This window comes from Anabrus simplex, chromosome 11 (genome assembly GCF_040414725.1).
Source record: "Anabrus simplex isolate iqAnaSimp1 chromosome 11, ASM4041472v1, whole genome shotgun sequence".
Classification (NCBI taxonomy): Eukaryota; Metazoa; Arthropoda; class Insecta; order Orthoptera; family Tettigoniidae; genus Anabrus; species Anabrus simplex.
The window spans coordinates 111,364,176-111,380,918 of NC_090275.1; positions in this window are offsets into that span (position 1 = coordinate 111,364,176).

Consider the following 16,743-nt stretch of genomic DNA (forward strand, 5'->3'; position numbering starts at 1 on the left):
ATGTGTTCAGAGCAAAAGTACAATTTTGATGATTTGCGCAGCTAACTCGCTCGGTAAACGATGTGGCCAAAGTATAACTTCAAATTATTTACCTTCCATCATTCGTCTTGTGTGTAAAAATCAGTCGAACAAGCTATCGCATAAACATAGCTGAAAAAAAATCGTGATAGGGTATGGAACCCAGGGGTTACATCTTGTCAGAAGAGCAAAAAGGATGAAAGGACTCTTCCTCCTCCTTACCGCACATTCCTTGGCTAAAGGGCTAATGGGCTAAAGGGCTAATGGGCTAAAGGGCTAATGGGCTAAAGGGCTAAAGGGCTAAAGGTGCAACAACCTCGTCGATCGCTATCAGCAAGAACGCTTGTACTTTGTAGAAAATTAATCTTTATTTGTAAATGGTTTCATGTTCAGAACAAGGAATGGAACCTAGGGGTTACGTCTTAACGTAATAAAATCCCCGAGGTGCGATGAGTTACGTTTTTCGAACTAGTGTTTGGAACACTGAACTTTTCAAGATGATAGCAGAGAGTTTAGCAATGTTCTGTTGTTGGATTTTAAATTCCGCGCTACAGCATGCATAAGGTGGCAGCCTTGAGGTTTACCGCCGTAAAGATGGCAAGAGTGAGGTTAACAATGTTCTGTTGTTGGATTTTAAATTCCGCGCTATAACATGCATAAGGTGGCAGCCTTGAGGTTTACCGCCGTAAAGATGGCAGCAGTGAGGTTAGCGACGCTCTATTGTCCTTCAAAGTGAGGTTAGGGTTCGTCAAGAAGACAGCTGTCAAAAAAGCACGTGGCTATGTTTACCAAACAAGAGCACGTGATCGTGACGTCACGGTCACGTAATCAATCCTTAGCTCGACGTCGCTAAGAGCAGCATTAGGATTAGCTATTCTTAAAAGTCTTGGGAACAGAGCAGCAGTATGAATTGCGATGTTTTAAAGCGTGTACACATTACCTATCGACTTTGCATGCATCGACCATCGAACTAAACTTCACCCGCTAGATCGTGCTGCTATCTTAGCATAACCTATACCCATTAAATTAAAGTACAATGAATAGCCAAGTTTCAAAGCGTGTACACATCACCTATCGATTTTGCACACATCGACTCTTGTACTAAACTTCTTACGCTAGATTGTGCTGCTATCTTAGCATAACCTATACGCGTGACCTTAAGGTACAAAGAATAGCCATGTTTCAAAGCGTGTACACATTACCTATCGACTTTGCATGCAACAAATATCGTACTAAACTTCTTCCGCTAGGTTGTGCTGCTATCTTAGCGTAACTTATACACATGAACTTAAAGTACAAAGAATAGCCATGTTTCAAAGCGGGTACACATTACACATTATTATTGCATGCATCAAATATCGTACTAAATTTCTTCCGCTAGATTGTGCTGCTATCTTAGCATAACCTATACCCATGAACTTAAAGTACAATGAATAGTCATGTTTCAAAGCGTGTACGCATCAACTATCGATTTTGCATGTATCGAATCTCGTACTGAACTTCTTCGGGTAGATTGTGCAGGTATCTTAGCATGAACTTAAAGTACAAAGAATAGCCATGTTTCAAAGCGTGTACACATTACCTAATGATTTTACAAGCATCGACTCTCGTACTAAACTTCTTCCACGAGATTGTGCTAAAATCGTGTAAGTGTGCTGCTATCTTAGCATAACCTATCGATTTTACATGCATCGACTATCGCGAGCATAACTAAGACGCATGAACTTAAAGTACAAAGAATAGCCTTGTTTCAAAGCGTGTACACATTACCTATCGATAATGTATGTATCTAATATCATACTAAACTTCTTCCGCTAGATTGTGCTGCTATCTTAGCATAACCTATACGCATGACTTTAAAGTAAAAAGAATAGCCATGTTTCAAAGTGTGTACACATTACCTATCGACTTTACATGTATCGACTCTCGTACAAAACTTCTTCCGCTAGATCGTGCTGCTATCTTAGCATAACTCATACACATGAACTTAAAGTACAAAGAATAGCTATGTTTCAAAGTGTGTACACATCACCTATCGATTTTGCATGCATCGAATCTCGTACTAAACTTCTTCCGCTAGATTGTGCTGGTATCTTAGCATAACTTATACCCATGAACTTAAAGTACGAAGAATAGCCATGCTTCAAAGCGTGTACACGTCACCTATCGATTTTGCATATCTCGTACTAAACTTCTTGCGCTAGATTGTGCTGCTATCTTAGCATAACCTGTACGCATGAACTTAAAGTACAAAGAATAGCCTTGTTTCAAAGCGTTTACACATTACCTAATGATTTTGCACGAAACGACTATCATGCTAAACTTTTACCACTAGATTGTGCTAAAATCATGTAAGTGTGCTGCTATCTTAGCATAACCAATCGATTTTACATGCATCGACTATCGTACTAGACTTCTTCCGCTAGAGCATATAGCAATCGCTTTTGTGTATCCCAAACCCATGTGCACGAACTTAAAGCATAAAGATGAGCTATGTTCTAAAGCGTGTACACATCACCTATCGATAATGTATGCATCGACTGTCGTACTAAACTTCTCCTGCCAGAGCGTACGACTATCGCTTGTGTGTGCACGAACTTAAAGCATAAAGAATAGCAATGTATAAAAATCTTGTAAACAAAGCAGCAGCATTACGTATAGTCAAGTTTAAATGCGTACACACATCATGTATCCATGATGCACATAGTACTAAACTTATTCCATTAGAATGTACAAAGTTCGCATGTGTTTGTGCTGCTATCTTAGCATAGCCTATGTGAATGAACTTAAAGCATAAAGAATAGTTATGTGTAAAAAATCTTGTGAACATAGCAGAATGTTTACTACGTAGTTGTAGACATTAAACTTTGCATGCTGAGGCGGTATACTACGTGACCGTGACGTCACAGCCACGTGCTCTTGTTTGGTAAACATAGCCACGTGCTTTTTTGACAGCTGTCTTCTTGACGAACCCTAACCTCACTTTGAAGGACAATAGAGCGTCGCTAACCTCACTGCTGCCATCTTTACGGCGGTAAACCTCAAGGCTGCCACCTTATGCATGTTATAGCGCGGAATTTAAAATCCAACAACAGAACATTGTTAACCTCACTCTTGCCATCTTTACGGCGGTAAACCTCAAGGCTGCCACCTTATGCATGCTGTAGCGCGGAATTTAAAATCCAACAACAGAACATTGCTAAACTCTCTGCTATCATCTTGAAAAGTTCAGTGTTCCAAACACTAGTTCGAAAAACGTAACTCATCGCACCTCGGGGATTTTATTACGTTAAGACGTAACCCCTAGGTTCCATTCCTTGTTCTGAACATGAAACCATTTACAAATAAAGATTAATTTTCTACAAAGTACAAGCGTTCTTGCTGATAGCGATCGACGAGGTTGTTGCACCTTTAGCCCTTTAGCCCTTTAGCCCATTAGCCCTTTAGCCCATTAGCCCTTTAGCCCATTAGCCCTTTAGCCAAGGAATGTGCGGTAAGGAGGAGGAAGAGTCCTTTCATCCTTTTTGCTCTTCTGACAAGATGTAACCCCTGGGTTCCATACCCTATCACGATTTTTTTTCAGCTATGTTTATGCGATAGCTTGTTCGACTGATTTTTACACACAAGACGAATGATGGAAGGTAAATAATTTGAAGTTATACTTTGGCCACATCGTTTACCGAGCGAGTTAGCTGCGCAAATCATCAAAATTGTACTTTTGCTCTGAACACATCAAACAAATGTTCTGATCATATGTTGAGGTTAACAACATCGATTACAGTGTTCGATTCTAGTCTTGTTATGTTTCATTCTGATCTTCTTAGAACAAGGGTACCCCCTAACATGTTCTAAACACATGTTGTATTGAGTACAGTGTTCGATTGTAGTCTTGATCACTTATTTCGTGTTCTGAACACATCGATCAATGTTCTGATCACATGTTGTACCGAGTACAGTGTTCGATTCTAGTCATGATCACTTATTTTGTGTTCTGAACACATCAATCAATGTTCTGATCACATGTTGAAGTTAACAACATCGATTACAGTGTTCTATTCTAGTCTTGTTATGTTTCAATCTGATCTTCTTAGAACAAGCGTATCCCCTGACATATTCTAAACACATGATGTATTGAGTACATCGTTCGATTCTAGTCTTGATCACTTATTTTGTTTTCTGAACGCATCAATCAATGTTCTGATCACATGTCGTATCGAGTACAGCGTTTGATTCTACTCTTCTTATGTTTCGAAATTCTAAACATGCGCAATAATGTTATCGCTGCACACGCTTGCCTTCGCGATGCAGGTTTAAACTTGTTCGATATAAAGCTATGCCTTGACATAAGAGGCGGAGGAGGAGGTAGAGAAGGAGGAGGGGGAGGAGGAGGAGGAGGAGGAGGAGGAGGAGGAGGAGGAGGAGAATGATAAGACCTTAACAGCCTATGTATAGTCGCCATTGTTTTTAAAGATGATAGCTGTCAAAAGAATTTTTCAAATTATCCACCACCACATTTCAGCTAAAGAAGGCAGCAGGGTGCTCTGTTGATTAAGCACATAGAATTTCAAATTGCCCTCCACCACATGCATAACAGCAGCTGTTATCTTGCGCAGTAGCCTCTAAGCTAGCTTTCTTCATAAGAGTAGCCGCCATCTTGTGCGAGCACCCCTAGGCCGTCTCATAAGGAGCTATGTATAGTCACCATTTTGTGTCTGCCATCTTGCGTAAGCATCCCTAGGACGTCTCAAGGCATCTTGTTTCTCATAAGAGCAGCCACCATCTTGTAGAAATAGATAGCTGCGAATGGCAAAGGGCTTAAGTAGGAATCGAACCGTTGATCTCATCATTAGACTATGTTTTTTATTGTTCCTGATACTACGAACCTACGTATTAGGCGGAAAAATTTTGTCCGTTTTGCTCTACGATGCATCGTTTTCGAGATATTTAACATTTTGCATTTAAGCCTCCAAATTTAATGAATCGAACCTGCACGGCACGTTATACTCTCTACCATAGCTAAACCTGATCATGTTACGAAGACTCGCTTCAATACAAGCTAAAACAGAGCAAATGCCAAAGGGCCTAAGTAGGAACCGAACCGTTGATCCCATCATTAGACTATGATTTTCTTGTTCCTCATACTGCGAACCTAGGTATTAGGCAGAAAAATTTTGTCCGTTTTGCTCTACGGTGCACTGCTTTCGAGATATTTAACATTTTGCATTTAAGCCCTAAATTTAATGAATCGAACTAGCACGACACGTTAGCCTCTAAGCTAAGAGCAGCAGCCATCTTGCGCAAGCACCCTTAAGGCGTCTCATAAGGAGATGTGTATAGCCGCCATCTTGTGTCCGCCATCTTGCGCAAGCATCCTTAGGGCGTCTCTAGCCATCTTGTGCAAGGACCCTTAAGCCGCCTCATAAGAGCAACCGCCACGCCCTTAAGGCGTCTCATAAGGAGACGTGTATAGCCGCCATCTTGTGTCCGCCATCTTGCGCAAGCATCCTTAGGACGTCTCTAGCCATCTTGTGCAAGGACCCTTAAGCCACCTCATAAGAGCAACCGCCATCTTGCGCAAGCATCACTAGGGTGTCTCATAAGGAGCCTTGTATAACCACCATCTTGCGCAAGCATCCCAAGGGCGTCTCATAAGAACCTTTGTATAGCAGCCGTCTTGCGTAAGCACCCTTAAGGAGTCATGTATAGCCGCCATCTTATGCAATTAGCGTCGAGAGAGGACTGCTGTAGAATTTTTCTTTTTAAATTATCCACCACCACATTTCAAAGGTATCTAGCTAAAGATAGCAGCACTGCGTATGACAGGTGACGAATTTACATCTACTGCGATAAAGAGGGCAGCACGGTGCTCTCTGGATTAAAGATGGCGGATGATAGCTGCACGTGGCTATGTTTACCAAACAAGACCATGTGGAATTTGCCGCCACCACATTTCAAACTAAAGAGGGCAGCACTATGCTCTGTTGATTAAAGATGGCGGATGGTAGCTGTCAAAAAGCACGTGAGTTTGTTTCCAAACAAGAGCATGTGGAATTTTCCAATTTGCCGCCACCACATTTCAAAGGTATCTAGCTAAAGATGGCAGCACGGTGCTCTCTTGATTAAAGATGGCGGATGATAGCTAACAGAACTTTTCAAATTGCCCGCTACTACATGCTTAAGGTAGTAGCCATAAAGAGGGCAGCACGGTGTTCTGTACATTAAAGATGGCGGGTGATAGGTGACGAAATTGCCCGCATGATAGCAGCACGGTGCTCTATTGATTAAAGATAGCGGATGACAGCTGTCAAAAAAGCACGTAGCTTTGTTTCCCAACAAGAGCACATAGAATTTTTCAAATTGCCGCCACCACATTTCAAAGGTATCTAGCTAAAGAGTACAGCACTGTGCTCTGTTGATTAAAGATGGTGGATGGTAGCTGTCAAAAAAGCACGTGAGTTTGTTTCCAAACAAGAGCACGTGGAATTTTTCAATTTGCCGCCACCACATAGAGGGCAGCACGGTGCTCTCTTGATTAAAGATGGCTGCTGTCACGTGGAATTGTCTGCTACCACAGGTATCTAGCTAAAGAGGGCAGCACTGAGGTTTGCGATGCAAGATGGCTGCTGTCAAAAAGCATTTTTCAAATTATCCGCCACCACATTTCAAAGGTAAGTAGCTAAAGAGGGCAGCACTGTGCTCTATGGATTAAAGATGGCGGATGACAGCTGTCAAAAAAGCACGTGGCTGTCAAAAAGCACGTGGATTTGTTTATCTCGAGCTAGTGAGGTTAAGTTGGTAGCACTAAGGTTTAGGCCCGCCAAGATGGCAGCACTGCCGATGACAGGTGACGAAAGAGGGCAGCACAGCGCTCTGTAGTTTAAAGATGGCGGATGACAGCTGTCAAAAAGCACGTGGCTGTCAAAAAGCACGTGGCTTTGTTTATCTCGAGCTAGTTAGGTTAAGTTGGTACCACCGAGGTTTATTCCCGTCAAGATGGCAGTACTGAGGTTAGCGATGCGTTGTTGTCTGTCAAAAAGCACGTGGCTTTGTTTACAAATCGGTCAAAAAGCACGTGGCTGTCAAAAAACACGTGGCTTTGTTTACCTCATGCTAGTTAGGTTAAGTTGGCACTACTGGGGTTTAGGCCCGTCAAGATGGTAGTACTGAGGTTTGCGATGCGTTGTTGTCGATGACAGCTGTCAAAAAGCACGTGGCTTTGTTTACAAATCTGTCAAAAAGCACGTGGCTGTCAAAAAGCACGTGGCTTTGTTTACCTCGCGCTTGTGAGGTTAAGTTGGCACTACTGAGGTTTAGGCCCGTCAAGATGGCAGTACTGAGGTTAGCGGTGCGTTGTTGTCTGTCAAAAAGCACGTGGCTTTGTTTATCTCGCGCTAGTTAGGTTAAGTTGGCAGCACTGGAAGAGGCCTCTGGCTGAGGTGGAGGAGGCCACTGGGAGGCCACTGGCTGAGGTGGAGGTGGAGGTGGCCACTGGGAGGCCACTGGCTGAGGTGGAGGTGAGAGGCCACTGGCTGAGGAGGAGGCCTCTTCCGAGAGCCGGAGGAGGAGGAGGCCGCAGAACCCGTCTATTATACTACTGATATAAAAGTGATCGAAAATAGTGTCGATTCCATAGGTTTTGGTGTCACTGAGGTGAATAGTGACACTCCGGATTTTTTGAAGTCGAAGTTCATCCCCTTCGAGGTGGGGAAGAGGGGTCAGTGATTTAGATAGTAATCTAAAATAGTGTCGAATCAGTAGTTTTCGTGGGCACTGAGATAATTCGTCTCACTCCGAATATTTTGTAAGTCCAAGTTCAGTCCCCTTTGGGGTTTGGGGCGCGGGGGATGTGTTAAGTAAAAATAAACGAAAATCGTTTCGAATCCTTAATTTCGGGGTCCCTAGGATTAATAATGACACTCCGGACTTTTTATAAATCGTAATTGATCCCCCTTTGGCAGAGGGGGAGGAGATGAGATGAATAGTGACAATCTGAATATTTTTAAATTTCATGTTCAGCCCCCTTTGGGGTGGGGGCGGGTGGAGTGATATATAAAATGAATCGAAAATAATGTCAAATACATTGTTTTTGGGGTCGCCTAAGTGAATATTGGCACTCCGGATTTTTAGTATCAGGAGAAAAACCTCGTGGGTTTAAGGCACCCCAGGAACCGTGAGGGGGGTGGGCTAAATAATGGACGTACCGTAGCCTATGTTTGTTACAGCGTAGCCTTCAACCAAGATTGATACAAGTATGACTTACTATCTGGAGAAAGTATTGTTTGCGATAAGACAACCCTGCAAGCTCAAGAGGAGGGGTGATTTATATACGTAACTAAAAGCGGACAATAATACTTTTCCGGACTACTGGAGTGATTCAAAAAACTGGTACACTTATGAATTACTGTCAGGAGATAAATTGCCTGGGGTTATGACAATTTAGCACTCCTAGGGATAGGTGTTGGAAAGGGTGAGATATAAAAATAATCGAAAAATGGGTCACATCAAAACTGTTTTCGGGGTCTCTGAAATTAATAATGATCCCCAATTGGCAGGTGGGTGAGGAGAAGTGAAGAAAAGAAGATATCCAAATGACCGAGATTAAGGATGTTTGTGTGTACGTTCCAATATAATTGTCAGCCGAACTTGGTAAAAATATTATCTACTATCTAGAAAAAGATACTGTGGGGGAAAAGACACCCCTAGAAGCCTTAGACAAGGGGACGAAATAAAACAATATTAGTGCTGAATCCATACTTTTCGGGAATACGGGAGGGATTTCAAACAACCTTAGTCACTTATGACTTATTATCAGGAGACAAAGTGCAAGGAGGTATGACAACGCTAGCACACCCACGAGGGGGTGAGATGTAGAAATAATCGAAAATAGTGTCGAATCCATTCTTTTCGGGGTCGCTGAGATGAATAGTAACGCTCCGAATTTTTTAGAAGTCCAAGTTCTGCCTCCTTTGGGATATCGGTAAGAAGAAGTGAAAAACAAAATTTCCAAAATGACCGAGATAATGGGCGTATATGTATATATTCCAGCATAATTCTCAACCAAAATCGGACCTACTGTCTGGAAAAAAGTACCTTTGGGGTAAGCCTCTAAAGTAGAGCTGAAATATGAAACGAAAACGACCGATATCTGTGCCTAATCCATACTGCTGAGATGAACTATGACACTCTGGATGACGTTTAAGGTTAAGTTTAGACCTAATCAGCAGGCGAGTTAGAACCGATAAAGAAAAGAAACTGTTTAAAGGGACAGAGTTTAAAAACGTATGTATGTATGCTCTAGCATACCTCTCAACCAAACTTGGTGTACACATGACTTACTATATAGGAAACAATAGTGTGGGGGTCAGATACACCTAGCACCCCTAGGGGCGAGGGTGAATTTTAAAGAACATAGAAAAACGGGTGAAATATAAAAAAATAATAGATAACGACAAATATTCGTGTACAGTCCATACTTTCGAGGTCGCTGAGGTGAATAATGACACTCCGGTTGTCGGTGTTCAGCCCCTATCGGCATGGATATTAGAAGGGGTGGAAAGGAAATTTTCAATATGACCAAAAACACGGATGTATTTTTCATCCAGCATAGCCCTCATATAAAATTCGTACACTTATGACTTACTATCTGAAAAAAAATACTGTTGGGGTAAAACACCCCTAGCACACCTAGGGGAGATGGTGAAATATAAAAGTAAACGATTTTTTACTGATATTAATGTCGAATACATTCCTTACGAGGTCACAGAGTTGATCTGTGACACTCTGGATGGTTAAGTCATACTTCAGCCGCAATCAGTATGGAGGTTGAGAGGGGGTGAAATGAATGTAAATATAACGGATATTATGGATGTACTGTATGTGGGTATGTTCCAGAATTGCTTTCAACGAAACATGGTACACATATAACTTACCATCTTAGAAAAAATTCTATGGAGATGAAAAATCACAGCCTCAGCTGGGGGTGGGGAATGAGAGGGACTGACGTGCAAAAATGATGGAAAATAACCGATATTAATGTCGAAATCCATTGTTTATGTGTCTCTTATACGAACTGTGACGCTCTTGATACCGTTTAAGTCCACGTTCAGTATCCATTGAGACAGGAGCTGAGAAGGGCTTAAAAGCATATATTATAAAATGACCGAGAATAGTGTTGAATACACTGATATTGGGGTCACTAGGCTGAATGTGACAGTCTCAATGACTGCCGAAATCGTGTACATCATATGTATAGTGTGATGGGTAAATACATATAATTACTACTTTTATTTTTTTGGAAAGTATCAAATACTTCCAGTCAATTCTAGCTTCCACAAGGACAAGGTTTTACTCGAAAATTAAATAATCTAAAACTTGAAATCAGTTACATCTAAATAACTCTAAAACTGCATAATAGGTAATATAAACTTCTCAAAAATAAATCAATAAGCATCCACTTCACACTTAACTAACTGGTAATACAAATACTAAAGGTAAACATTCAAAAGCTACCCGGACAACGCCGGGTACTACAGCTAGTATTTTATATATTGTATGTGTTTATATGCTCAACCGTTTACTAATAATCTTATAAACACAAACTATATTTTGATATGTAAGTGCCCGCCAGTATGTAATGTCCTGTACAATTCCTATGTATGAGCCTACAGGCTCGTTGGAATTAATTGAAATAAATGAATGAATGAATGAATGAATGAATGAATGAATGAATGAATGAATTTACGAGCTAATGATAGGTATTGGTCATCAAAAGTAAATCCAGTAACCCGTGATCATCAAACAGATGGCAACTTGGTTAAATGCATATTATGTATGTGGTTTAAGTTGACTATAGCTGATATAACAGGTTGTTAGTAGGATATACGATCTTAATGTCTTCTTAATAATATTCTATGACTAATGAGGACTTGGAATTTTCATCCATGGTATTCCTTATTAACTTCTATTGGAATGATTGAGTTCTTTTAGATGACAGACTATAATTGCAATCCAACTATGAAGCTACCGCGACTATTTAGGGCAATTTCACCTATTTCTAAAATTGATATTTGAATATATTACTGATTATTGCTTTAATTCAGAAAATATTATATTGTAGGCAGCCAGTGCAAGCTATACATCATTGAAACTGATCTTATTTTGTGTACATCTAATTTGTAAAGACAGATCGAAGTAATCGTTCTTAATATCAAAATATTTTATTCTCAATGTCATGATATTTTTCACATTTCAATCTGAATATCAAAATAATTTATTTTTTAACATTTAATTTCTTGATAATTTAATACTTCATCATCAGAAGCCTAGTTTTCGAATATGTGGGAGGCAATGTGTGATGAGAAAGATTAATTTTGGTTAACTAATTCCAATCAACGAAGACTTACATGATGTGAATGATGTAATTTTAAAATCCCACGTCGAGGAAAAGCTGAGATGACTATTTTCTTTTTAATGGTCATTTTGACAATTTATATGAAGTGAAGATGTGATTGAGCAAACACTTAAAAAAATTATGAATTTCAATAAGAATTTTGAGCATCAAGCAAATATTTAATTTATCCATCATATATAATATTTTTGAATAAAAGGCAGTTAGTAGGAATTAATTCATTTTTATTATTTATAGATTATAGTACAGTATTTAAGTTAAGGTCATGGTAATGCGAGTATATATTTCCTGATTCTGCGGTTGACATATCATAGAAACATCCGTCAAATTTGTCTGGCATGAATGCAAGCATTGCGTTGGATAAATCTCACTTGAATTCTGGTAAAAATAATGATGTATTTTTCTACAAACTCTGAGATGCTCACCGACACTAACCCTGGATTTTTCTTGAACGCTACCAGATTTGGACTCGGAATGGCGCAGTAGATACGAAAGGAATGCTTCAAAAATAGTTGGTAGGTACTGTAATCTCCTTCAAAACAAATTTCTTCATGGACGATCAAACAATTCCGGCTTGAAATGTGCTGAACATATTCTGGTGTAAGGAGAAGGTATCCAATTTTCCTTTCTCATGGCCTTAATCCACTCTGCTCTTCTTCCTTTATGAAGAGAAAACCTCAGGAAAAATTGACGATAAGCAACAAGTCAAACTTAAAAATTCTTACGAAAAGTGGACGGTGGTTCTGAGACTCAGAAATATTAGCACAATAACAATGGAGGTAATTACAAGCCATACTTAGAATCTTACCTGTGAAATGTTATTCAAGGAATATTTTTGGATTTCCGATTCGTGCAACCATATGCACAATACGACATTGTAAGAACTACAACATCAACTAAATAGTAGTATTACTTTTACGTTTTAGCGTGTCGTACAGCGTTTACATCTGAAAACTTCCGCAATTAGAATTTGGGTTCACCGTATTCACTTCAATGAGCTGTGACAGATTTGACTATCAAAAAATAGCATGCGTTGTCGTGTCTATTTACGACCACGCCCCCTACGTAGATCACTGTCATTGGGCTTCATTCTGAGATCTCCAAGGCATCTCCCTGTATTATTTACTCCCTGGTATTTTGGCCAATTATATATAATGTCCGTCGAATTTTCTTCTTCTTCCACTCCTTCTCCTTCTGTTCTTTGTTGCTCTCGTTTTCATCCGAATTTGTATCATGCTCAGAATAATAATACGGATCACTTTCATCCGCGAGATATTTGGCACCAATTTTTTCGTCATCTTCCTCTAATTATATTTTATGAAGTCTATGATTCTTGGATTAGACACTGGCAAACCGCTAATGCTAATGCCTCACATGAACAAAAAGTACCAAACAGACGCTTCAAATGAAATTATAACACTTATCAAAACTTTTCTGTCAGAACCAACTTTATAAACAAAAATTGTGTTGTGGGGTCTTAAACGGCACCGTGCGTTATTTTATAATGGAAATTGAACACTTTAAAGTATTTGAAACATCGCCTCCGTAATGCGCTAGTAGTTCTACGGATGTCTACCATAAGCGCTAGCCTCCAGGGAACTTGTTGTGCTAACATCTTGCGGCGTTTAGCTGAGCTAAACCAACACGCGATTGTCTCTGTGGATAACAATAATCAGCGATCGTCAGCTCGGAGCTGCGAACAAATTATTGGAAGAAGAAGCAGCTAGCTCTTGCTGTTACTGTTGGATTTTTAATTATATTCCTGAGTTAAAGCAGAAAGAAGATGATGTATCACCTTGATACGGGGTGATCCGATCTCCGCGTTGCGTGGGCCACAAAATGTTTGGTTGAAATTTATTTTAATATTTCCTGCAGAAACTGTGAGTAGCCTTTTCAATTCATTCAACCCAGAGGTACATGAAAATGTGAAGCACTAAACGTAGTGGAACTGAATTGTGTTGTTCGGTATACCTTCAACTGAATTTTTCTAGGTGTTATTTAAACATCGCCGTGAGTGAGAATGTTTATTATCAAAGTGACTATGTTAAAATTACCTTGGATGTGATTAATTATCAGATTCTTATGGGGGCGCATTGTAATAATTTAAGAAATTATGTTTGTCCACCTATCACTCTAGAAATGTCTCCTTTAACCAAGCTATGACTTAAAAGGTGTTGTCATAGAGAGTATGCTTTACTACGATACTTAAGAAAATGTATCATAACACCTCCTGTGTTTTTCCTCGTATCTATTCTATTGGGATAATTCTGTTAACTAGTTGAACTATCATGTAAAGGTAGATGAAAGCAAGAGTGGAAAATTGTTTCTTTAACGGCTAATTTTTCCTTTGAAGGTTATCCTTTGGATGGGGTGCCATTTTGATTTTTTGATCATGTGACCCGGTTTCCATGGCGACCTTCTCTATACATGGGTGGGTATTTTCTGCACTACGTTTGTCATTTGACATTTCTATGCTCTGTTTCTAGTGAACATCTGACGTACGTCAATTGATTTGGGATGTGCTTGTTTTGGGTTTTGATGTGTGATACTGAAAACGTTCTCGGGTATCTCTGTGTTTTGAGTTTTCGGAAGTATTAATTACACCTTGCTGGGATGTTTTAATTCTGATTACTTTGTAATTGACTTCTCATTCGTGTTTTGATTGGTTCCCGATTCGTTCTTGGTGGGACTTTGGAACTAATACTGATTTTCTTGATTCCTATCGGATCATTCTAAAGCCGTGATTAAGAAACATATCTTTGCTCCGCTCTCATACTGCAGGATAGAAACAAGGCATTGAATTTAGGATTTAAATTAATTAGCGCTATTTCTTTTCATCTTAAATGAAAAGTTTATAACTGAATTTAGTTTCTACCTTTTCAAAACTATTAATTTTTAATGGTCCCATTTCACTTAATTCTTGTTTTCCTTTGATTTAATTTGGGACTTACTATTTAATTGGTCTGTTCTGTTTCTTAGTTTTCATTAAAGTTCTTTTTAGTTTTAATACCTGTTTTATTTTAGTCAGTAGTAACTTATTTTCTCGGTAATAAAATGTATTCCTAATCCACCTGACCTTGGTGGGCCCTAGCATTTTCCACGCATTGGTACGACCTTCTGTTGGGAATTTCTTTGTTCATACTGCCCAGGGTTGTCCAACAACTGTCGAGTTATACCTCCTTGAAGGTACGCGACAATTTAAATAACAGCTGCCTACTGAGCATTTTCATTCCGGCTGTTAATTGGCTTTAAATTGAAGGGAAGTTATAGAGCAGGGCGAGGGTCTTAAGTACCGAGGGTGCACGTTTCTTCCGGTCCCCTTAAAGACCCCACACACCTTTGACGGTTACGGGTAGCTTTAATTGGTTTCGTTTTTCAGTAATTACATAACTATATTGTACCTGTAACCGATACCGAAGTCCCGGTTTTAATAATGTGTTCCAATACAACACAGAAAAATATACGAACAAAATTAAATCAAAAGCTGGTCAAATAAAGTTTGAAAAATAGCACACCATACAACCGACAAGGCTATTATTAACGTCACGCAAAGAGAGCTCGTTCGAATCTGAGTTGACTAATTATTACTACACAAACTTCTTATTGGCATTACACATTGTTGTCGAATAAATGTGTGATAAATTGTAAATGCTTTGCAAAATTTGCGGACAATACGGTTGCAGGTGCCCTACACAGCATGAAAGTATCATTTTCTAACTAAAATATGATGTATTGGTATAAATTTTCATTGCCGGTGCTGTAAATATTTTAAAATAATTTGCTGCAGGTCTATTTTTGGAAGAGCGTGTCACGGTGTTCCAAGAGACGGCAAGGGTAAACATTTGTTTACAGTTTTGTTTATACGAGACGGCAACAATCTGCGTCATACGCAGAATATCTTCCGGGATTCAACTTTGGCTTCACAAACCAATTTTTAAAGTTCCTTTTTCCAGCATTTAAAGTCCAGGCAGAGGGTAATGCGGCTTTTGTCTCATATAAATGTACATTTTCTTCCCTAGATACCAGGGGTGTAATGTTAGGACCAATGCAGGCGGGTCCGAGCCATTAAGGGTCCCCGCAGACTCCTCGCAGAAAATATATTACATATCTAGCCTAACGTCAATTTGCGCGGAAATGATCAGGGCAACTTTGTAGAATCAGTCTAAACTGTATAGATTTACATACAGTTATCACTTATTTTTATTAATTATTTATTTGAAAGTTTCAACCACTAGGAGTGGGAAGTAAGCGGCCGTGGCCTTAATTAAGATACAGCCCCAGCATTTGGCTGGTGTGAAAATGGTAAACCAGCTTTTAGGGGTGACTACCACTCACCCCCGCCACAGTATTTCTCTCCAGATAGGAAGATATATTGTCTATCAAGTTGGGTTAAGAGGTATACCGGAACATACACACATGCATACATGCACACATACATACGCACATACATACATACATACATACATACATACATACATACATACATACATACATACTGTACCGGGAAATGATTGTGGGGTTTGAGCATGGTTGCGGTGACGTCAGCAGGGTTGCGGCTAAGCACATCTGCTAAGGCATTCTTACGACCAGGCTCGTGTATCACTGTAAGTTCGAACAGCTGGATGAAGATAGCCCATCGGGTAACTCTTTCATTTATCATGTCTGACGACAGTATGGATGTCAGAGCTTTGATCCGTGAAAATCGTAATGGGATATCCATAAATGATTTTCTTCCAATACTGGAGACAATAAACAGCAGCCAAAGCTTCGAGTTCTGTTATAGTGTAGGACTCTTCGTGAGGTCGCAGTTTCCTACTTAGAAATGAGACGAAAAGTCTGTGATCTGAATCTTCAGGTCTTAGTTGATACAGCACAGCGCCTATTCCTAAGGAGCTGGCATCACATTCTATGAAGAATGGAAGGGGAAAATCCGGATAAACTAATCTGACGGAATTTTTCAACATCTCCTTGGTGGCAAAGAAAGCTCGTTCACATTCTTCAGTCTATTTCCATCTATAATTCTTAAGAAGAAATTGCTGAAGAGGAGCTACAGTCTTAGTGTAATCTGCACAATGTTGAGAGAAAAACTGACAGATTCCTAGGAACTGTCTCACATTTCTAATGCGCTGAAGTATAGGAAAGTCAATGATGCTCTTAATCTTGGCAGGGTTGGGCTGAATTCCATCACCGCTAATTACATGTTCTAGGAATAACACTGATGTTTGGAAAAGCTGGCTTTTCTGGGCATTTATTTTGAAATTTTTCTTTTCCAATTCCTATAAGACTAAGTTGACATCTCTCACGTGCTCTTCAAAAGT